The following is a 24382-nucleotide window of genomic DNA, read 5'->3' as shown; positions in this document are numbered from 1 at the left end:
CGGGGTCTGCAGGGGGGAGTGCCAAAAGTGATTTTCAGTAAGTGCCCCCCTTTATTTTCATAACAAGTCCTTGTGTCTGCACTCTCAATAGCGACACCAGGGACCTAGAAGGTGCAGGGCTTGTCAGTCCAACCCTTGCACAGTCTCATCAGGGCTGACCTTAAGGAAATTGGAGCAATTGGACCAAATTGGGCCCTGTGGGCCACTCCTAAGGAGCCCCCCACACCAGGGCAATCTAGATGGATTTTATTTATATATCATGTCCTCCTTAAAAGAGGCCATGTGTTGCGGTGAGACCTGGAGACTGACCTCCTGGTTGTGTGGGGGGGTCTATTGGATAGCCACAACACCTGATTGGTAGGTCTCTCGTTGCTGGGTGTACTCTGGCCAATGGGGTGCAGTCTAAATTGATTGTGGGACCTATATAAACCCATGCACGTGTCCCAGAGTTTCCTCTTTCGGCTTGTGCATTCGGAACACCTGCCTACCTCTCCCTAATTTCAGGGCATTTTGCAATTGACCTTGCTATGCCGTCGTGTGTCATCTGTCATTGGGACAGGGGCACAGCAGGAATTTTCCCCACTTGGCTGATTGGCTGTGGCCATTTGGGTTTCGCCTACTGCATAGCAATTCATCACAACTTGTAAGGTTGTGGATAGGGGTCATGTGATAGGAATGGGAGAGTGGTCTCGCCATCCCTATGTGAAAGGTATTCCGTTAAAGGAATCCAGGGACTCAACTTGGTTTGATCAACCCCCGAAAGGGGGTTGCACCCATGCCTGAGTCCAGGGGAGCATCTGGGGGAGGGAACAGAGTCTGTTCCTGGGCTTTTCACCTGCCTCAGGTGTTCACCCTTGGCTGACCTATGATAGAGCTCTGGGTCAGCGCCACCTGCAAGGGTGCAGGGAGCTAGTTGAACCAGAGCCTATGCAACCACTCACTTTTCTGTAATCAGTAAAGTTGTGGCCTAAATTCTGCCAAAAACCAAAACTAAAATTTGAGTCAAATGTGTCTTTATTTAGGGGGGAGGTCTCTGGGTCTGAACACGTAATTACAGTGGTACCTCGGGTTAAGTACTTAATTCGTTCCGGAGGTCCATCCTTAACCTGAAACTGTTCTTAACCTGAAGCACCACTTTAGCTAACGGGGCCTCCTGCTGCCACAGCACCGCCACTGCACTATTTCTGTTCTCATCCTGAAACTAAGTTCTTAACCCGAGGTAATATTTCTGGGTTAGCGGAGTCTGTAACCTGAAGCATATGTAACCTGAAGCGTATGTAACCCGAGGTACCACTATATAAGATTTTGCAGACTTTGACTGTGAACTGGGGCCCTACAAAATAAAATTCAAGTTGCGCCCCACTGCTTCAAATTGGGCCCCACTGGCTAGCCCTGAGTCTCATAGTTGCTGGGCCTGAGTTGCCCTCCCCTCACACAAAGTCTTGGGTTGGCAATTTTGGGAGAGGGGAGACTGCCCGCTGGGGTGTGGGTGGGCTGACGAGGCCCCCCAAATTTAGAGGCCCTAGGCTTCAGCCTACTTAGCCTATACATAAATCCGACACTGACTTGCCGAGGAATATGTGTGGAAGGGCTATTTCTCTCACGTACGTTTTGTGGACTTCTCAGGGGCACCTGAGTTGGTGACTGTTGGAAACAGGATGCAGGAGTAGATTAGCCTTCGGCCTGATCCAGTAGGGCTTTTATTGTGTTATAGTGAATCAATCGAGAGGCAGGGATTGTGTCTCATTTTTTAAATGAAAAAGTGACTTATTGTGCCATTAGTGTCAAATACTAACTAGAAGAGGGTGGCACTGTGGTTTAAACCACTGAGCCACTTGGGCTTGCTGATCAGAAGGTCGGCGGTTTGAATCCCTGCAGCAGGTTGAGCTCCCGTTGCTTGGTCCCTGTTGCTGCCAACCTAGCAGTTTGAAAGCATGCCAAAAATGCAAGTAGATAAATAGGTACCGCTCTGGTGGGAAGGAAAAGGCGTTTCTGTGCACTGCTCTGGTTTCACATGACCTGGAAAAACTGTCTGCGGACAAAAGCCAGCTCCCTCAGCCTGTAAAGCAAGATGAGCCCTGCAACCCCAGAGTTGTCTGTAACTGGACTTAACTGTCAGGGGTCCTTTACCTTTTTACCTTTTTTAGAAGAGGAAAGAATGAAACTAGAGCATGAATACTACTGGCAGAAGCAGAAAGATAGTTAAAATTACACTGTCAATTTTCTAATGCTTTTAATAATACTGTATCATATGCAATCCAGAATGTTTAGGATACATAACAGTGACTCACCCAATCAGATGTTCATTTTGGGTAGCAATTATCACATGGAAAAGAGGTTAGAGAAGTACCTGCTAGCTCTTTCCTGACCTCCATGCACCATCAGAACTGGTATGCAAGAACCCACATACATGTTATCCATATCCTCAATTTTTCTCAAGTACATATAGCATGTGCCTATATAACATCTACTCATATTGGGTGGTGTCCTTGAAGATGGACCTCAACACAACTAGGTCAAGAGTTGTGACCTGACCCTATCTTCTACACTTTCATTTCTACCTAAATGAATATCAAGCAGCAAGTAACTTGCATTTCCAAGAATCTCATGTATCAGGTTTGGAACAGGAGATGGAATATATGACTGTGCTATGTATGGAATGAACAGGGGTTTCTGCTATTAATAAAGAAAAATGGTTTTGTGAAAGACAGAGATAAAAGGGGCGGGGGGGGGGGGAAGAAAGCAGTAAGTTTAAGATCTGCAAGATTCCAAGTATCAGACTAGTTGGACAACTGTAGCATTTTATTCACTTGATATTGTAAAGTCAGTAGATGCACAGGTAATGTTTTAAATCTAGGACATAAGTGGGTGGAATTTGGGGGCAGAAGAGCTTTTGCATGTGATCAATGAAGGAAGAATTGAAGTAATAGTCATCTATGTTCAAACATGAATAGATCAAAAACAACAACCCATATATAGGTCATGTTCTCCTCCAGGGTCTATTCTTAGGAGTAAAAATGCAATAGAAATAAATAGCAGTTATCTGCCTTTTCATGACACAACACCCCAAAGCTTCTGCCAGAGACAGCTCTCTCACCCAGCCAAATGGTATATGTGGCCCTGCGGCTTCCCACTCCACATGTTTAGTCTACACATGAGGAGAAGGCCTGGAAAGGCCTAATGTAATATATGTATCCAGACATTTGTAGCTTATACTTTTTTGATTTCCTATGAGACACTTAACCTAATTTGGTAAACACAAACTAAAATAATGCCAAGTCTCATCTGCTCTATTCCCTGAAGGTTCCACTTGCTGAGATAATGTAATTATTTTTAAACTGCAGTTTAGAAGGCCATAAAGTTGGTGATTCAGTATTCAAAACATGATTTAGCATTAATCATTGAACAACAGAATGCATTTTAACTTAGCTTGATTGATTTGTTTGACTGCGCTAATATAATATATTGTGATAACTAATAAACAAAATTTGGTACACATACTCTTCAGGTTTGAATTAAGGTTTTGTCCTTTCCTGGGTATAAAGCAGAAGGATTTCCAATCATGACTTTGTGTTTCCACACATTTGCTAAAGAGGTCATTTTACCATGATAAGGACGGAGCTTATATCTGGCCTTCACAACTTGTAGCCTCCCAAACTGGCAAACACAGATCACCAACTGTATAAATTGGCCTACTAGGTACTTAACAAGGCCCACTCTGTTTTGTGTTTCAAACCAAACACCAAAAAGTCAAGGTGTACATGGCAAGTAGCCTACATTTGGGCTGGTGGCTCATATGTTTGGCAAGGCCAGACCTAGATCCATATTCCAGCATATTTTCATTTCTTCAACAACCTTCTCCTGCCATAGTACACATCTTGCACACATTCTTTCACAAGGAGACATGTTTTTAAACACTTTTAAGAGTGGAATTTGATATAATTGGGGAGGGGGGGGATCTTAAGGTATCAGTCTCTACACAGCCCCTATGCTGCTGTAATATAGGACAGTATTCTGCTGTATATTATCAACACAAGGACTTCCACTTGAGCAAAAGAACTTTCCCTCCTGCTCCTTTCCCTGTGTGTACCCAATATCCTCTCTGCTCCAGAGAGTTTGGGGAGCACATGGTGGGGAGGAGAAGGAAAGAATGTTTAATTGGGCAAGTAGAAATCTTTGTAGTGATGGAATGTTTGCCCTAGAGCCACCTATGTGTTAGATATAGGCTGTGCTTTTTTTCTGGGCGTACACAGGGGTAAGCATATCCATAAACATTTTGTGAATCTTTGTACTTTTGTCCATTTGCTGTATTTATTTTTCCCAATTTGAAGTATAAAATGGGAGTTTTCTTGAGTCAAAATGAGAGTACCCTAAACATTTTTTAAGAAAAAAAGCACTGGATATGGGGCCAACTGAAAGCTTCTGATCTGACTCTTGTTTAGAAATAATTCTCTCCACCACAATAAGTAAGTATTTAAGGTTTATTTGCCGAACTTGGTTTTTAAACATTTAGTTGCAATCAGTAAGTGTTACCAAACAACAAAAAGAATACATTGTGTATTAGTCTTTTCAAGTTCAGTAAATCTTTTCTTCTGATTCCAGAGTAAGACCATGCTGTTTTAAGAGCAGAAAGGATTCCTGGGACTTTCTGCTGTAACACACCAGAAGGAGACACTACCTAAAGAACACAACTCCTTATGCTTCCCTGCACATAGTATATAAAGACAGAGAACCGCACCTCTCTTCATTGTCTTATGCTTTCAACTTGTGACAAAGTCAGTGGATGAGTCACAAGATGATGTAGCACACCCTATGAAATAATACTGACTCTCTGCCTAAAGCTTCTTTTACAACAATTTAAACACTATGCAATGAAATATAGCATGTGTACACTTAAACTTACAACTTCAATACTATGTTCAACTTAGAGAAAAGTAATAACACAACAATGTCTTGAGAAACGGGCAGAGGAAACTGAAATATCCCTGGCAACTCTGCACCACATATAAAGCATGAATAGACACATCAACAATGTCTCTGCATTAAAGACCAATACATAAGACAGCTGCACACATATCTGAAAGTTTGTAGTTCTGGTCCCAGCAGTGTATAGCAAACTGGGAGCTGTGTAGTATGCTGATCTTGATTGATAAGCTATCTTTAGGGCCATTCTAGTGGAAAGATGAAGCTTAAAATTTTTAAATAAAAAAATGTGTATTCCCAACTGATTCTCCACATAGCCTCAGTGTTTTTCCATCTTGCCTTTCTACACTGTCAGCTCTTCCTGGGCGTCCATTTGCTCATTGCATGTGTGGAGTGTGTTTGTACAGATAAGCGAGTCATCATTACTGTGGTATCACCCCCTTGTGTTAGTCCCCCTCCAGATGGCAATAATGTAGTATAAATCTGCCATGAACACACTATTATTGTATCAATGACATGCTGTGGAATACACACACAAAACAGAGAGAGAGAGAAGTTGGGGGTGTTATGTGCTGAAGTTCTCACCCTGGGCCAGCAGGGGGATACTGTAGATAGTTATGCAAATAAAGGATCGAAAGTGACGTTCAGTGATTGGATGGATACTGTAGATGGTTATGCAAATGAAGGATCGAAAGTGACGTTCAGTGATTGGATAGTTTTAGAAAGTTGTTACAGTAACGAGGTTCTGGAGCTCTATATAAACAGGCTGACTGAGCCCTTTAGTTCAGTTCTGTTCCAGCTTACAAATAAAGAGCTGCTTTGGAGAAATCGCTGTGTCGTCTGATATGTTCACCCACAACTTAACAGGGGGCAAGTTCTTTCCCATGACAACCCTCGCTTATGCATTGACTTCTCACTAGCTTTTCAGTCCTGATTTCCAACCTACCTTTCTACCCAACCTGCCTTCCTATTTGTCCTTTGTTGTCTGCTTCTGCTTATTCTTTTATTGTGACCCCCATCTTGCCCTCAGCTGCAACCATCTTTAGCCCATTCTTTGTGCTCTGGCTGGTTCCCAGTACCTGGCTGCTTGGGTCATTCTGGACAGCTGCCTACAGTTCAGCCCTAACACAAGTGTACAGAACTAAGAGCTGCGCAGCGTCATTCAGGAAGTGTTTGAATTCTGCATTTGATATCCAGTGTCCATATGGGAATAAAAATATTTTTTCCACAGCGCTATTTTTATGGAAATAGAGGTGCCAGAATGCCTCCCTTGTTCTCTTATAATATCAACAGCACCCACCTGAGAGGTGCTAGAACTGAGTTCTAGCAAGTTCCGACTAAAAAAAAAAAAGCCCTGCATGTTAGTCTGTTTCACCAAAGTCCTCAAGGACTTCTCAGGCACAAATAGCTCTGGCCGCTTTAATTAGGCTCTGAAAACTCTTGTGAACAAAGAAAATCTTTAATAAAAAATATTTTAAAAATAAATAAATAAAAACAGCATGGGAAAATGTGATGAGAGACATTTTCAATAAGTTAAAATTAGAAGGGTTTATTAACTTGTGTGTTGTTATCTGTAGCAATTGTGTTATGTACTTCTTGATTCTGTGACAGCTCATCAAGTGCTAATGAAATTGCGAATCTTTGGAATGTTTCAATTACTTCCAATTTCTTTTCAACAAATGGAAAACATATCATGAATACTAAAGACAAAGACTGGGTGGGTATGTAGCTAATGGTAACATATGGCACCAATGCAACTACTTAGTTGCCACAACAACTGAAAGAGAAAGATCTCATGTTCATACCAGCCTTCTTCAGCCATTCATTCCAGAAACTGGAACTTGGGTAGAACAGCACTGCAGGGATTTGTGCTTAGGCCAGCCTTCAATTCTTCATGTGATTACAGGGAGCATCTGTTGTTGCAAGTTTTGTGTATTTATGCACGCATCCCATGCATAATGTGATTGAGAACCCTGATCTTCCAAGGTTCTCAGTTGCACAAGTAGCTTCCATGGACAACCAAGGCTCCCCGCCAGAAGCTCACTGTAACCACATGATGAGCCATGGGGAATCATGATGCTCCAGGAGATATCGCTAAATATGCATCCCCACTGTCCTGTTTTACCAATATTGCCTGAAGAGGGCTAGTGACAAGTTAAAATGGGCAACCAATCTTGTGCTCACTCCCCAAAAATGGATGCATGAAACGCCTAGTTCTTTTAACTGTCTGCTTCCATCTTCCAGGGAGAAGAATCATCTGATCAAGTAGGATGAGTAGGAAGGCAGAAGAACCTAAGAACTTAAGAAGAGGCTTGTTGGATCAGGCAAATAGCCTATCTAATCCAGAACCCTGTTGTCACTGTGGCCAAACAGATGCCTGTGAAAAGCCCTCAAGGACAACCTGACTGTACCAGAGTTCTACCCTCTTGTGGTTTCCAGCAACTAGTGTTCAGAAGCATACTACATCCAACAGGGAACGCCCATTGGGAGACACTCACTAGATTTCTCATTCTTCCAACTCTTTCTACAGTCCTTCTGTCTTTTTCTGTTATATGATATTCCAATTGCTCTGATCGCCATTATGCTCAGTAGAACATGCCAGCATCATGATACTGATTTTTTAAAAAGAACAAAACAAAACAAAACAAAACAAACATTAAAGGATTAAACTACTGTCTTCACTTTACAAAGGACTAGGGAAGGAGAGCAGGTTCGCGCACCCGTATTTGAAGGAACATGCTATATATTTGAAGGAGACATGCTACCCTGTCTCTCTGTCATCCATTAATCCTGCCCCCCAAAGTGAGTTCTTTGCTGCTTGGGGACAGTGACAGTTGAGCAAGTGGTGGAAGCAGGGAAGAATGCAAGCAAATAAATTTTATTCTGCTCAGAAGAATTAAATCAGGGGTTCCCTCCTTTGTGAGCATGTCTAAGTGGGGTGTTGGTGGAGGGAAAGGACGGACTGTGCTGGGAAGTGCAGGGGAAAAATGTGCTGTCATTACAGTAGAAAAACAGGAAGGTTGACATGTGACTCTTTCCTGAAATAAGTCCTTCACTAGAAATAGGGTAGGTTGGCCTTTTGCAGATTTAAAGGGTTCTTCTTTATGGATTCTGTAAGTATCCTGTATACTAAAGCAATGTTTGGTATTATTCTTATTGGCCATGGAGTGTCACTGTTTTCACAGAATTCGTTTTAGACAAAGAACCATAAACAACATACAGAAGATTTCAAAGCAAAGAGGCTCTGCCAGTTTCCCTTAAAATGGCCTAATGTATTTACAGTCCTAAGGGGGAAAAACAAATTCATTGATTTCGCACAACATGCTTTATTTAGATAAGCAAAGTATCAATGCCTCATTGGAAATTCAACAGCTGGGTACCTATTTAGTATTATTTCAGGCTTTTCAATATACAGATATAATGATAATGTATTTTGTAGGCATTTTCATTCTATTTCAATATTAGAATATTTCATTCTGTTTCAATAAATGAAATTATAAATTGATACTTTACAAGTTTGACTGTATAAATGCATGTCATGGGAGATTATTGGATTTGTATTTCCTTTAAAAATGCAATCAGCCATTTTTAGAGAAGATTGAGAAACTCCTTTGCTTCGAAATAGAAAACTAAGTGCAAAGGTCTTTAAATTCGTCCTCCTTTTTGAAGGGGTTTATCAGCAAATTCCTCTGGGAATTAAAGACTTGGGTTAAAGCCTCAGCGCCTAGGGCTTGCCGATCGAAAGGTCGGCGGTTCGAATCCCTGTGGCGGGGTGCGCTCCCGCTGCTCGGTCCCAGCGCCTGCCAACCTAGCAGTTCGAAAGCACCTCCGGGTGCAAGTAGATAAATAGGGACCGCTTACCAGCGGGAAGGTAAACGGCGTTTCCGTGTGCGGCTCTGGCTCGCCAGAGCAGCGATGTCACGCTGGCCACGTGACCCGGAAGTGTCTCCGGACAGCGCTGGCCCCTGGCCTCTTGAGTGAGATGGGCGCACAACCCCAGAGTCTGTCAAGACTGGCCCGTACGGGCAGGGGTACCTTTACCTTTACCTTTACTAAAAAAAAGCAAAGTATTGTTCTTAAATTCTGTTGTAAGATAAGAGCCACTAGAGGGCAAGGTTTTCATTGTCTGAAGACATAGGTACTACTGTACTGTGGTTATTTTATGTACATGTTGTGCTATTTTTAATACTGTTTTTCATAGCTGTCTTGCTGTGCCTTGGTATGAATTTCAGGATAAAAAATATCTTAACTCAATAAGCGAGCTGAAGGGCCATAGCCGAGTGGCGGAGCATCACCTTTGTGTCCCAGGTTCAACTGCTAGCATCTTCAGATAGGAGTGGGAAAGACTCCTTTTCTGAAACCCTGGATAGCTGCTGCCAGTCAGTGTAGCTAATACTGAGCTAGATGGACTAATGTGGCCAGTGTGGTGTAGTGGTTAAGAGCGGTAGTCTCGTAATCTGGGGAACGGGGTTCGTATCTCCGCTCCTCCACATGCAGCTGCTGGGTGACCTTGGGCTAGTCACACTTCTCTGAAGTCTCTCAGCCCCACTCACCTCACAGAGTGTTTGTTGTGGGGGAGGAAGGGAAAGGAGATTGTTAGCCGCTTTGAGACTCCTTCGGGTAGTGATAAAGCGGGATATCAAATCCAAACTCTTCTAATAGTCTGGTGCAGTATAAGGAAGTTCCTGTTTCCCTAAAGAAATAAGATCTCTACCACTTTCTTTTTTCTTTTTTTAAAGATAATTTTTATTTGATTTTGCAAGTGTAGAGTTATAACGAAACCAAATCAATATCCTCATTTAGAGATTTTCTACTTCATATTGTTTCTAGACCATATTGTCCATAATAATTGTTACATGACAAGTGTTATTAAAATCCTGCCAGTGTTTTCATCTGCTTACAATAAATGGTAATTTCCCCCCATTCTTTCTTAAAGTTTTTGTTGTCTTGGTTTCTGAGCTTTCCAATCAGTTTTGCCATTTCGGTGTAGTCCATCAACTTGGTTTGCCATTCCTCTCTGGACGGGACCTTGTCTTCTTTCCATCTCCACCTCTTTTGATGGGACTTGGCCATGTTTCCCTCAAGCATCTGGTTGGCCAGTGTGAGAAGAAGATGCTGGACTAGATGGGCTATCAGCCTGATCTCTTTCTATGTCCTCATAAATATGATACTTTACACACACATACCCCCCAAAAAGTTGATGAGCTTAACATGACTAGGATTCACCCAGACTCCAAACTTCAAGTTGTGTCAATTTTGCAACTCAATGAAAACACTACATGCTCAGCAGTTTGTAAGAATGTCTTAAAGTGTAGTTTTAATCTATCCTGCTCTCTGTTCACAGTTTCACATGACTTCCTAGTGTGAAATTGACAACAAATGGCATCAAGCTGATGGCTACAGGCAAGAAAATTGTAAAAGGCACAAATATATTCCCTCAGCTTAAAACTATATTTAGTGCTCTGTTTGCAGCTTGCTGGTGGTGGGGGTGGAAGGGTTATTTCAAGCTCGCTCTTCTCATTATTAAATTACTGCTTATACACAAAGTCTGTGCTTGAATTTACATAAAATTATCTCTTTCTCTGTTGTCCTCCAATGGTTAAGATGGCGCATGCTAGGTCTTTCTGGTTTTGTTTTGTTTTGTTTTGTTTTGTTTTGTTTTGTTTTGTTTTGTTTTGTTTTGTTTTGTTTTGTTGTTTTCCAAATGAATTGACCCATTTTTTACTGTTTAATAATAAGATAATGCACCAGGCTGTCTGCTTCCTGATTCTTCAAAGAAACAAAAGATGAGATTTTACTACTACTACTACTACTACTATTACTACTACTACTACTACTAATAATAATAATAATAATAATAATATGTACCCCACCAATCTAGCTGGGTTTCCCTAGCCACTACTCTGGGTGGCTTACACTGCTTATAAAAAAATTGTAAAACATCAGACATAAAAAATTTCCTGATACAAAATCTGAGAGCAAGCCAGAAATCAACATGTAAACTAAGTAATGGTACAAAGAGACAAGCGTGAAGCCAAGTTATATAACAGGTGTACCTTTGTCAAGAATAATTAGTCTCTTTGGAAGCCTAGAGTTAAAACAAACGGGAAAAGATAAGCACGGAATCTTGATCCAATTGGCATCAGTGAACAAAATAATAATTAAAAGAAATCTTTGTAAACAAAAAGGTCCCTCTAGTTTGCACTGTCTCTGGGCATGAAAAGTATTTCTAAGCTCCCCACAATTCCCTGAGCAGTATATGCTGAGGTTCTATTTCCTTGGCATGAGGTCACAGGAGGCTTGTGGGGGGGTGTTTTAAATATAGGGTTATATTCAAATAACCCTGGCTCAGAGTAGACCTATTGAAATTGATCAACCTGTTAGTCATGTCCATTAACTTCAGTAAGTCTACTTTGAGTGGCCTTAAATGCCACCCATGTAATTTATTGACAAATACGTACAGGTTGAATATAGGCAAAGATACAGTTTAACTCCAAAAGATGCCCCAAATCAACTGCTCCTTCATCAGGTTTCTAAGTGTGGTGGCCAGTCCCAAATGATCATTACATTCCAGAGCTCTCGGCTTCTGTCTCTCAATGTGTGTGTCTCCATAGCTACCAGTATTGTGTGTTCTTTCACACAAAAATGTTAACACCTCTAGCTAGGGGAGAAGAGCAGAAATAAATACATGTCCTCCTTTGCTATACAGGCAAATTGCTTCCGTCTATTTAATTTATTTGATAACATATTGCCTTTAACTTACAGAACAAGGGGGGCAGTTCACAGATTTTAACAACCCTGTTTACTTAACAAAGAATCTGGTGTGATCATTTTAGCAGCTCCATTAACATGTGACCCCAAAAATTTGGACCCCTCCCAAACTGTTGCCAAAGTTTAGTGCTAGTTTAGTGCTGTTTTGTGCTGTGAACCCTGCATGTCGTTCTGCTGCCCCTTCCCCATGAACTGAGTAACTGACACTCAAAAATGGGGTTTCTGGTACAAAATGGCTAGCACTAAACTTTGGCATCCGTTCAGGGGTGAGGATTTGACATTTTGGGGTCAGGTGTTAATGGAGTTCATTTCAGCGCTACCCTTTATTCTGCAGAAACCAGGTATGGAGATATAGAATGAGACAAATGAGACATTCGGATTGGTCAAAGTCATTTTCAGAGGCTGGTTAGAACGTTCCTGATTAATATAGGGTCAGGGAACTGCTGCAGGAAGCAGCAGGTATTTTGTGCTGTTACTGTGCATCACAAATAGAGTGGGCCCCACATGAATTCTCTGTTCATGATTCTCTCTAATTGTTCACCCTGCATGATCTGGAACCTGTCTGACGGCGCCAGGTGCTAAGAGCAATTATAAGCTCATAAAACATCTGGCACTGGTATGTGAAAGATTCTTCAGCTTTATTTTATCCTTCAGTTTGCCTAATCAGATTAGATTTAAACACCATTCATTGCCTCTCAAACATCCCCAAATTTTACCAGATGCAGCCCATCTTTGTTTTTACATTTTAAAGTAATCCAGTGTAAATGAACAGGCATCTGATCTAAAACGTGCACGCGCCTATCTGATGCCTTATTTTCCCAGGTAATGTCTTTGCTCTGTCTTCTGAACACCCCCCGCCTCTATCTCTCTCTCTCTCTCTTACCATATTGTTGACATTATTGCATTTTCCAATTGGTTTTATTTATTTATATACTACCCTTCCTCACAAGACCTCAGGACAGTTCACAGAATAAAATACAAGGTAAACACACAAGTAAATACCGTAATTAAAATAAACACAACAAAGCACTACCCCCCCCCCCCTTCTGACAGCCACAATTCTGGATTCCCCCACCAACTGATGCCAATTTTTTGTGCTAGTTCTGTTCTGTTTTGAGCTGTGAACCCCACATTTTGTGCTGCTGCCCCCCCCCAAGCAAGCAATTGACTTAGCAAATCGGGGTCACGAGTTAATGCCAAAAAATGCAACCTTGTCCAATTGACTCCAAACAAGTGCCAAAGCTTTGTGCTAGTTTTGTGTCATTTTGTGCCACAGACCCTGCTTTCTATGCCACCCCCCAAACTGAGTAATTGACACTCAACCCGGGGTCCATAGGGACACCCTCAAACCCAACCTTGTGCAATTGTCTCCAAACTGGTGCCATAGAGGCGTGCTATTTTGTGTCATAAACACTGCCTTCTGAATAGCCCCCCAAAATGAGCAACCAACACTCAAACTGGAGTAACAAGAAAAGGGCCAAAAACCTGAAGGAGCTTGGGAAGCTCAGGCAGGGAATCCTTGGTGCAGTGGGTAGGTTGGTATACTAGTGGGAATCTTGTACTGCCCCTATTGCCCAACTTACAGAATGGCTACTGTGGCCAGTGTGGCTATTGTGGCCATTGTGACAGGGCCAATGTGTCTCATGTGCCCATTGTGTCCAAGCCATCATGTACATTGTGGCTATTGTGGCCACTGTGGCTGGGCCTTGTGGCCATTGCTGCCAGGCCATTGTGTTCATTGTTTCAATTGTGTCCATTGTGGTCAGGACATTGTGTCCATTGTTTTGTGTCCAGCCCATTGTGACCACACTGGCCATGCCATTGTGGCCATTGTGGTCAGGCCAATTTGTCCATTATGGCCATTGTGGTCAAGCCATTGTGGCAATTATGGTCATTGTGGCCACTGAGTCCATTGTGTCCAGGCCATTGTGTACATTGTAGGCACTGTGTCCATTGTGTCCATCATGGTCAGGTCATTGTATCCATGGTTTCCATTGTGTCCATTGTGGCCAGGCCATTATTTCCATTATGTTGATTGCAGCGAGACCATTGTGCCATTTTTTTTTCCATTTTTTCCAATGTGGCCAGGCCATTGTGGCCATTGTGGCCATTGTTGCCATTGTGTCCATTGTGGTCATTGTAGCAAGGCCATTGTGGCCACTGTGACAAGGCCATTTTCTTCATTGTGGCCACTGGGTGAGGCCATTGTGTCCATTTTCTCCATAGTTTCTATTGTTTCTGGGCCATTGTGTCAATTGTGTCCATTGAGGCATGACCACTGTGCCCATGGTTTCCATGGTGTCCATTCTGAGCATTGTGGCAAGCGATTGTGTCCATTTTATCCATTGTGGTCATTGTCTCCATTGTGTCCTTTATGGTCATGCCATTGTGGCCAGGTGATTGTGTCAATTGTGTCCATGGTTTCCGTTGTGTCCATTGCAGCCAGGCCATTGTTTCCATTGTAGCCATTGTGGCCAGGCCTTTGTGTCCATTGTGGTGATTATGGCCATTGTGACAAAGCCAATGTCTCTATCGTGCCCATTGTGCCCACTGTGGCCATGCTCATTGTGTTCATTGTGTTCATTGTTTTCATTGTGTCCATTCAAGGCCATTGTGGCAAGGCCATTGTGCAAGCTCATTGTGGCAAGGCCATTATTTCTATTGTGGCCATGCCATTATGTCTATTGTGACCATGTGATTGTGGGCATTGTCTCCATTATTTCCATTATGGCCAGGCCATTGTCACCATTGTAGCCACTGTGTCCATTGTGTCTATTATGGCCAGGCCATTTGGTCCATGGTTTCCATTGTGTCCATCATAGCCAGGCCATTGTTTCCATTGTGTCGATTGTGGGAAGGCCATTGTGTCTATTAGGTCCATTTGTGCCCATGGAGGTCAGGTCATTGTGCCGATTGTTTCCATTGTGGCCATTGTGGTCAGGCAATTGTAGCCATTGTGTCAATTGTGCCCAGGCCATTGTGGCCATTGTGGCCACAATAGTTATTGGGGTTATTGTGCCGAGTCCATTGTGTCCATAGTGTCCACTGAGGCAAGGCTGTGGTGCCCATTTTATGCATTGTGTCTATTGTAGCCAGACCACAGTTTCCATTGTGCCCATCATGGCCAGGTCAAAGTGTCCAGTCTGTCTTTTCCCTCCATTGTGGCCAGCTCATTGTGTCAATTGTGTCCATTATGTCCAGGCCATTGTGTCCATTATTTCCATTGTGGCCATTGTGTTCATTTTGGCCACTTTATCCAGGCCATTGTGGCCATTGTAGTCACTTTGTTCAGCCCATTGTGTTCATTCAGTCCAATGTGTGAATTATGGTCAGGAAAATGTGTCCATTCTCTCCATTGTTCCCAAGCCATTGTGTCCATTGTGTTAATTGTAGACAGGCCATTGTTTCCATTGTGTCTATTCAGGCAAGGCCATTGTGTCCATGGTGTCTCCTGTGTCCATTGTGGCTAGGCCATTGTGCCCATGGTTTCCATTGTGTTGATTGTAGCCAGGCCGTTGTGTCCATTGTGTCCAGGCCACAGTGTCCATTATGTCCACTGTGGCAGGCCATTATGTTCATTGTGCCCTGGCTATTGTTGGCATTTTTCCATTGTGTCCACTTGTGGCCAAGCCATTGTGGCCATTGTTTCTATAGTGGCCAGGCCATTGTGTCAATTGTTGCGGTGCAATTGTGGTGAGGTCATTGTGTCAATTGTTGCCAGGCTATTGCGGCCATGCAAATGTGGCCATCCCAATGTGGCTGTTGCAGTCAGGCCATTGTAGGCCATCTCCAGGCCATTGTGGCCAGGCCACAATGAGATTTATGTAGGTGAATTGGATTGAGTTCTGGGGGCCTGTTTACCCAAAGGTCAGTCTCACGGATTTCAATGAGACTTCTAAGTTTTATTAATACCCTGTAATCTCAGGAACAAAGTACTTGTTTGAATCTTTTAGCTAATATTGCTAGGTGGAAATGTACTGAAGGAAAGACTTGTGGGAGACCCTGCTGCTGTACAGCAAAGTAAAATATCCTTCTAAGTCTCAGAAAGAGTTAAAATGTCCAGCCTGCTTTGCTGTGTACCATCTCAGCCAATGTGCAACCCTAATAATAACATGCTTAACAACGCACACACTTTGAAGTTGAGAATTTGAACATTGTGAACTTAGCCTCTTTCCTTCCATCCCATAAAGAATCTAGTGTCCCATTTAAAAAAAAACCTTTTACTTAACAGTTCCCCTGTATTTTAACTTTTTTCCCTCCATGGTCAAAGAAATTGTATGAACAACTACCTAGCTTACTAGTTCAAAACAAAATATTGTAAAATACTGCTTGGATGCTCTGTGAAAAATAATCAGCACTTTGCAAAGCTCTTTATGCAGTGTGAAATCCATCCACGAACTAATTAGCTAGCACTTTTGCAAAGTGCATTACAAAGCGATTTGCTTTTATCTAGCATGGTCAGTTCTTGCAGCAGTCAATGTTTTGCAGAAACTGCACTGGAAGACCAAAACCAAATACTTTGCAAGATTTCAGATACTTTACAAATTAATTACGAATAACTATGCAGGCAGATCTTGCCCAAGAAGGGTAGCTTAGCAGATGCAAACGGTGCAGAATACTTATTTCTGCTTCATCCTCTAAACACACAGCAGTGCATAGCATCTTGATAGTTTGGCTTGTGGTTTTACATATAAATGGGCCATTTGTTAAATTCATTTGTAAACCTCCTTCTTAGGTCTGGGATGATAACATCCCTTTAAAAGGCTTTAAAAAGCCTGATGCATCCCAGAAATATAATAGAAATAACTCCATGTATATCCTTGGCTCCCCAAAGCCTGCCAAGTTAAGGCATCAAAGAGCATCTTAAGAAGGAGTTCAAAATCTCATAGGATCAAACCCAGAGAAGCTCATTGCTTCTGAACCTCCTCCAATTTTAGCTATATATGCATCAAATCCTCCCAGCCTCACCAACAGTCCCACAGTTAATTTGCTGTAAGGCTAGCTCCTTATCACAGCAGGGGGGGTTATGGTCAAGTCATGAATACCAGAGAATCGGAGATTAAAATAGAACTGCTGCCAGGCTGCTAACTAGTGCTTGAAATGATGCTGTCAGAAGAATCTATGAGAGATTTACTTCCAAGAAATGTGTGGCTGCTGATGAGCCTATTTATGAAATAGGTTTGAAATTCTCATGGCCTACTTTTTAAAAAATTGCATTGCTTACTTCCAAACCCTCTTTACAGACTCAGCAGCTAGCTAGCCTCGGCACACGGCTTTCATGCTTTGTGCAGTTTATAAGTGGGGGAACCATTATTTTCCTATCCTGTTTATTTCTATTTCAGCATCTAATCCATCTTTCAATCCCGTAGAGCCTCTGCGCAGAAACGCTGCTGTTGGGGAAATGGTGTCTTTTGCAAACCATGTAAAGTCATCCACGTTCTATGAATAGCTAACAAAAACCTCACTGTGCTTGCTGTATCCCCCATGCCTATCAGCAGGGTGGTCTTTAGCATATGTGGCACCAGGGTGCAAAAAACTGCCCAACGCACTCAGTGTTTGGGGGGGCAGGCCACCAAAGTTGTTGAGTTTTTTGGGGTGGCATGCAACTCTCTCCCATGCCACTGTGGGTGGAGGTAGGAGAGCAATCCCTGCAGAGGTTTGGGAGGGAGCGCGCCTTGCGTGAGCAGCGTGCATGCGCTGGGTGGGCCTCTGGACAGCCTGCCAATCCCAGGCGTGTAGGAGGGCGGAGCCGCCCGGCTGCCTCAGTGCCTGCAGCACAAAAGCCTGCGGCGCTCCAACGGGTTCTGCTCCACTTGGCAGCGGCTGGCCTGGCTCTTCAATGCCCCAGACTCCAAATCTCAGTCTGGGCACCTCTTGGCCTGGCGCCCCTGAGAGCCCGCACCCCTAGCCAGCCCCGTGTATCAGCATGGCCTTTCCCATCTTTGGGCTATGCTGGAGTGTGATTTACAAAACAACCCTAATCTCCAGATTCACTGGCTTGCAAAACAAGGTAGAGGTCTCCCTATGCCAACAGCACAGATGAGTACATCTAGCTGGATCTGCCGCTGGTGGTCATGTTTTTCACCAGGATTGGCTGGGATTAGCCTGGGGCATCCAGGGATGGAGCAAAGGCAGCTTTGCATCCACTTGATACAGAGCTCCTTCATACCACTGGAGGGCCCCAGGAACAGATGCATGATCTGCTAATAAACGCTTCCCAGGTGTACAATTTGACAAAATCTGCTGGGCCAAAATAAGGCAAAAAAACGTCATTTTCACATTTTGCCCAGGGCAGGGAAAGGCAGCAAGGTTTCATCAGCGCAAACAATACACCAGTTCACTCTCTCTCTCTCTCTCATATTCCACTTCAGATTGCTCCTTGTTGTTGCCGGGAGTTTTTTATCTGTATCTCATAAGAGCTGTTCACATAGTCATAAAATCACAGCAACTTGTGCGGTACTGCTATATCACATTTTGTTTAGACCAAGCATGTGCTATATTATAAAGTACATAGAAGTGATGCAGAGGGCTGACTCTAGGTTTTTATTGCGGGAGGAATGTCCCATGAACAAGAGGGTTTCACTTGTATCTAATCTTTCTCACAACCATCACCCGCTTGCTTTCCAAATCTCTCTGGAATCAATTCCCACTGCCACTCAAAGGGAAAGGGGAGCCATCACTTTTGAAAAATGGCTATGTAGCGCAAGCCAGTGCTCCAAGTTGGGCAGAACAGCCACTGGCATAGGCCCAGCTCATGTCTTTTTCAAAGTTCCTACTTTGTCTGTTTGCCACTTCCTTTTGGCGACAATTGTGCACATATTTCTTTCCACTGCACTCAGCTAAATTTACTGGTCAGTGATTGGCTGGAATTTTCAGAGTTCACAAAAATACACATTTGAACTGCAAATTTGCTAGCCTGAAGAGCTTGCCTGACTAAAAAGTACGTGCCTGAGTTTAAAAGAAGCAACTTTTTTTTATTATTACAGTTCAGGTTACGCCATCCTTTGGAATAAAATATGGGGGTGAATGAAAAACAGAAATGAAATTGACAGACACCTATTAACTGAAGCTCCAGGCTATTCAATTATTTGGAGAGCTGATTATTAAGGTTTGCTCTGTCCTTGCACATTGTTAAAAGCAAAAAAATAATAAAAAATGATGTAGACCGATGTGCAGTGAAGCAATCACATTCTAATGATGTTTTCTCCAATATTTTGCTTCTTAGCTAGTTTAAGAGGCACCATCTTATATTTCAGAGGTATCAAGTTATTAAGAGGTTAGTGACACATTATTATTTTTAAAATAGCTCTGGCATGGTCTCAGTGAAGCAGAGATTGAGTTTTAGCACAAGCTGAAGCAGTAAAAAGAATTATCAACATAGAGACGAAGGAGCAGACACATAAGAAGTACTGCTCAGCACCACCAGGATACTTTAGGCTTATAGGCTTGGATTAATGCTGTGCCAAAAAAGTCTCCCTTTAAAAAAAATGTTCTCCATCAATTGATGAGAAAATAAATTGCATTTTAAAATTATCAAATTAGAAAGAAATGTTTGGAGAAATTCTCATAGGTGGGGTGCAGGGTTTTGTTTGTATGTACCACATTTTGTGGGTGTTCTTCTGCTCATTCTTCAAATCATGTCTCTGGTGTTCTGCAATCTAGAGCCTTCCTGGGTGTTTACAGAAAACCCTATGATATTAGCTCATGGCTCCTCCAAAAGAGCATTCATTCATCCTGATATGCTTGCACAGGACTTACATGTTGGTTAGACCGGCCAGTCTGTATTACATATTCACTCTAATTTATTTCTGGAGCAGTTATATGATAGGATGAGCATTCATCCTTATTTGCTTGCAGTAAATTTCCCCAGCAAATCATTCATTCATCTCACAGTTTTCAATGCATTTCCTAGTCACCCTCCAAACCAGAAAAAGTCTGGGGCTTTTTAAAGTGGATTTGATGCATACGGGTGATAGAGCACTTTAACTATGCTATGCAACCTAAAGTTCCAGTGTGTGCCCAAATCCCTCTTGCAAAACACTGACAGTCTGGAGGCAACCTCTGTAGTCAGTCTCCATGGTTTCCCATGCATCAAAGCTCAAGGGAAGATGTCATGAGGTCATTTCTCCCATCGGGCTTTTTCAGATCAGCATGCTCAGGTGGCTATTGGGACTGCAGATTACTAGGACACTGTTTAATGAAAAGAAAACAAACACACACTGCCCACGGGCAATTATTGTTTATTTATTAAATATATTAGTTGTTTTTTGCCATAGCAACTCAAAGCAATCCACAATATTTTCAGCAAAAAAACACATACATACATTAAAACCAGCATTTTAAAAAAGAATATAAAATTATCATTCACAAAAAAATAGGCTAAAATATCCCACCCATGCAAAATGGCTATAGATAATTAAAAACCAAAGCCCTGATGGAAAAGGAATGTTTCATGCCTAGCATCTAAAGATAAGTAATGATGATGCCAGATGAGCCTTCCTTGGCAGAGCATTCCACAAGTGGGGTGCCACCACTAAAAAGACCTGTTCTCATGTTGCTACTTTCCAGATCTCCTGTGGAGAAAGCACATGAAGAAGAGCCTCATATGATGATCATAGGGTCCAGGTCAGTTCTTATGAAGAGAGACAGTCCTTGAGGTATTAGTGTCCTGAGCCACATCTACAATTGTTAAAAAAAGAAGTCATGGGTCAAACTTCTCCAGATCAAGCATCATGTTTGGCCCCAGTTTTTAGACAAACTAACCTTTCTAATTCTTATTGTCAATCTCTTATTCTTATAAGTAACTAAGTAGATTCACAAGGATATGAAAAGTAGGAATTTGATTTGATTTGTCCAAATAATTGAATAGGTCAAAATTTAAAACCAGGTATTCCAACTATAACTCACCCTTGCTGCGTTCAAGAACCAGTACATATGCTAAGGTAGTTTAAGAGATTAATGCTACAAACAAAAGACACACACTACAGATCAAGGCTTCCCCAGTCTGATGCCTCTTGATATTGTTGGACTACAACCACCATCTGTCTTGCTCATTGGCCATGTTGACTGCGGCTGATGGGAACTGTAGTCTGAAATATCTGGAGGGCACCTGGTTAGGGAAGGCTGATCTATATCTGTTTTTTGGGCATGACATTTGTGCTTGGTTGGAATCACGTCAGCTAAGAACAGATTGTCCCAAAACTTTTACATCTTGAGCAAGTTTCTAGCCTTCACTCTGCTTCCTAATTATCTCAGAATAGCATATTACAGTTTGAGAGGTTCTAGCTGAATCGTTGGTATTTACAAAATGTTATGCAGCCGCTCAGCATTGCTGGTGATGGGGCCAGCAACTGTATCTCTCTGTGCATTTTTCAGACGTGTGAGCTATGTCTACATTAGACACTATTACCTTTTAATGGTGCACTATTATCTCTGCAGTGGAATGGAGACTGAGATTAATGAGCCAGAGGAAACAGGGGAAGTATAGTGGATTAAACTAGGGAGTATAGTCAATTTGAGTTAATGGGTAACTACATGAGCGTAGATATGGTACTTTGCTAGAACAAAAAATCACTATGAACTATTAGCCCAGGTCTGTGAAACCTGTGGCCCATCAAGCAGAACATAGAATTTTTCTACATACAGTGACTCAGCAAACTTCCTTTTGTTACTGCCTGACCAGGACCATAAGAAATTTATCATTGTTGTTATTATATTTAGTCAATTCATATCTTCCCCTTCCTCCCAAAACACATAGGATAGCCGACACAGCAGTGATAAAACTTTCTAAAAAGAAACAACAACTAAAAACAGTTTTAAAACATTTTAAAAAAAAACTTTAAGAACACTTACTGAACTAGTGATCTGAGGGTTGCCAGGAACAGCATGTTTCAGCCATCAAATGCCCAGGTGTTGTTTCAGACCATGACAGAGTTCAAACCATAATATACAGCATTACATTGGTACAGTGCATGATGATCACACGTTTGTCTTGAAACCCCTCTCAAAAGTACTGTTTGAAGCAAGTAGGGGAGGATACAAAAAAGCACTATGAGACACTCTCAGCAGTGCTGTTTCTGCAAAAATTGGACAATGGGAGCTCCCTTCAAGCACTTCTCAAAAGCACTGTTTGAAGCAGCTCATGCACTTCTCTGGCAAGCTGGTGGGCTGAGGTAGGGGGCAGGATGGGCCGACTGCTCTCCCCTATCCCACTCTGCCACTCCCAGGAAAATTGCATGGGCTCCGATCTTAAATGGCGGGGAGGAGCCTTTTGCAATTCTTCCCTCTTCCAAGTCACTGCGGAATCAAAAAGGTCCCCACTCGATCTAGTTCAGTACTGTCTGTGTCAACTGGCAGAGTTTTACCTTTTTTAAAAAAAAAAAATAGTTATATTTTTTATTGTTTTAATGTTGTATATTAATGGTTTGCTTGTGAGCCACCTAGGGAACTCCTGTTATCAAACAGCTCTGTTAACACAAGGGGAAATTCAAGGCAGCACTAAGGAGATTGTTCTGTCAGCTCAAGCATTTCTGCTTGCCCCTTTCCTCTCCAATGTGTTTTTCTGCACGTTCTCCCAAACCTCTAGAGCAGATTTGGCAGAGAGACAGGTGGAGGGGAGAGAGAGGGCATTCCCCACTGATTAGTGGGAATATTCTGCTAATGGAACTGGGTAGTTGAATCTGGCTCATAGTAAGTAAGCAAATAAAAAATGTCATTTAGTCAAACTTTTGGAAATTTGATTTGAAGCCGATGCTTTTAAAACCTCCTTGATATCACTGAATAAATATCAGGAACATCACAACATAAGCAATCCCGGGCATTTCTGACTCAATCACAGATTTCACATCTATAATACAGAAGCAGTGCTATTAACTTTTTCAGTAATGCTAGAAGCCTCAAATATTCTATAAATGAACCTCCCATTCATTGCAGTAGTGTTCACTAGAAAATTGTTAAGTGTCAATGTGAGTACAGGATTTTTTTTTATTATGTGTCATAAAATGCAGTGCTGTTTGGAATGAGCACTTTATTTGAAAATGTAGGCTCAGTGGCATGGCTTCATGTATGCAACATGCATTTATCTGTTTTTCCTTCTCTTTCTTTGCCTCAGACACACTTGGACCAGGAACCTCGCTTTCACAAATAGGTCTCTACTTGCTTTACTTACCTCAGGGCTGGCCCATCCATGAGGCAGACTGAGGCAGTTGCTTCAGGTAGCAGAATCCACTCTGCAAATGTGCCCCCCAAGCCACCACTGATGGAAAAGTGGCTACAGCAGCTTTCAGGTTCTGGGCAGAATGTGTAAGAGCCCCATGAGATTGTGCAGGGCTCCTGCAAGACCTCACTGAAATCCAGAAAACCGCAACCACACAAACCCAGTAAGCATGGCTTTGGCAGGAGTGATGGGGGGGGGGCTGGCAGCACGCATGGAGGGCAGCACCTTCCAGTTTCACCTCAGGTGGTGAAACAAAACAGGCTGCCCCTGACTTATCTAAACAAAACTGCCAGCCAATCCTTCCCTCCTAAATCATCTGCTCTTCTCTCTTTCACTTGCTGCCTACCCTTGGTGAAATATTAAATTAAGAAGATAAGAAGAGTCCTGGTCAAAGGCCCACCTAGTCCAGCATCCTGATCTAACAGTAGCTAATCTAATGCCTGTAGCAGGAGAGCAGTAGCTAATCTAATGCCCACTAGCAGGAGAGCAGTACTCTCCTCACTTGCTTTCCCCAGTAACTGTATTGCATTGCATACAGTGAGAAATCTGCATTCAACTATTCCTCTTCAGTGGAAAGTTCTTATCTATAGCAAGCCCATCTCCATTCCTGTTGTAATGCTGGTTCTCTTCAGAGCTGGATCTTCTAGTAGAACCTAAAATTGATTTAACATTGAACCACCACTAAGTGTGTGCAGTCTCTAACAGACATTTATTGTAGTAGCTCCAACTGAACGGTCATCATCTTTCTCTCTATTCCTCATACCTGGTGGCCAAGCAATTCTAGGTTGATGCAGAAGTAAGCATGCAACTGGTCCAGTAGCAAAATACACAACAGAGGCATAGATGTTAGAGCAGCCCCAAAGCCAAGGGAGGCACATATGTCAATGAAGCTGGGAGGGCACTGAAGCCAAGACAGAAGTCCTCAAGAGATGCCCAAAAGAGAGCAACTGAGAGCTGACCTCCCATCACAGGCCCTAACAGGACCAGGTGTTTTATACCTCCACAGCCTGGATCTCTTCTTTCTGTTCACTTACTGGGTGACAATGTACACTTGGTCCCTCTATGACTGGTGTGAGGAAACTTTGTACTTTTGGATATTGCTAAACTACAACCCCCATCACCTCTTGCTGTTGACCATGCTTGCTGGAGTTTATGGGAGTTGTAGTTCAGCAGTATCTGGAGGGGCAAAGGTTCCTCAACCCTGTTCTATGACTTCTCCAAACTCCCAAATAAACCTTTTCCTCTTCTGCTGATCCTAGCAGTTAGACTCTGGAAATCTCACTGGGTCCACAGTTGTCTGTTTCTGATCCTCAGGGGGATGAAAATAGGATTTGTTGGTTAAGGTGGGAGTATGAGGTTGTGGGGGGGCAGTAATATGTCCTTGGGACTTGAAAGCACAGTGGCTCATCGGAAGCCCCACTATGCTAGGGCTTTTCACAGTGTCCCATGCCTCCTTCTCAGATGAGGCCTTCC

General features: G+C 42.6%; 1 long non-coding RNA gene across 1 annotated transcript; it reads left to right on the top strand.

Annotated features, from left to right (window-relative positions):
* Nucleotides 1–15426: 15426 nt before the first annotated feature.
* Nucleotides 15427–22935, top strand: LOC307211639. The gene is made up of 3 exons (XR_013836562.1): nt 15427–15561; nt 18920–18970; nt 22805–22935. It is a non-coding gene; the product is annotated as an uncharacterized lncRNA (long non-coding RNA).
* The last annotated feature ends 1447 nt before the right edge of the window (nt 22936–24382 follow it).

This window comes from Podarcis cretensis (genome assembly GCF_951804945.1).
Source record: "Podarcis cretensis genome assembly, chromosome: 3".
NCBI classification, from domain to species: domain Eukaryota; kingdom Metazoa; phylum Chordata; class Lepidosauria; order Squamata; family Lacertidae; genus Podarcis; species Podarcis cretensis.
The sequence above is the reverse complement of the archived record's forward strand: the minus strand, read 5'-3'. Positions and strand labels throughout refer to the sequence as shown.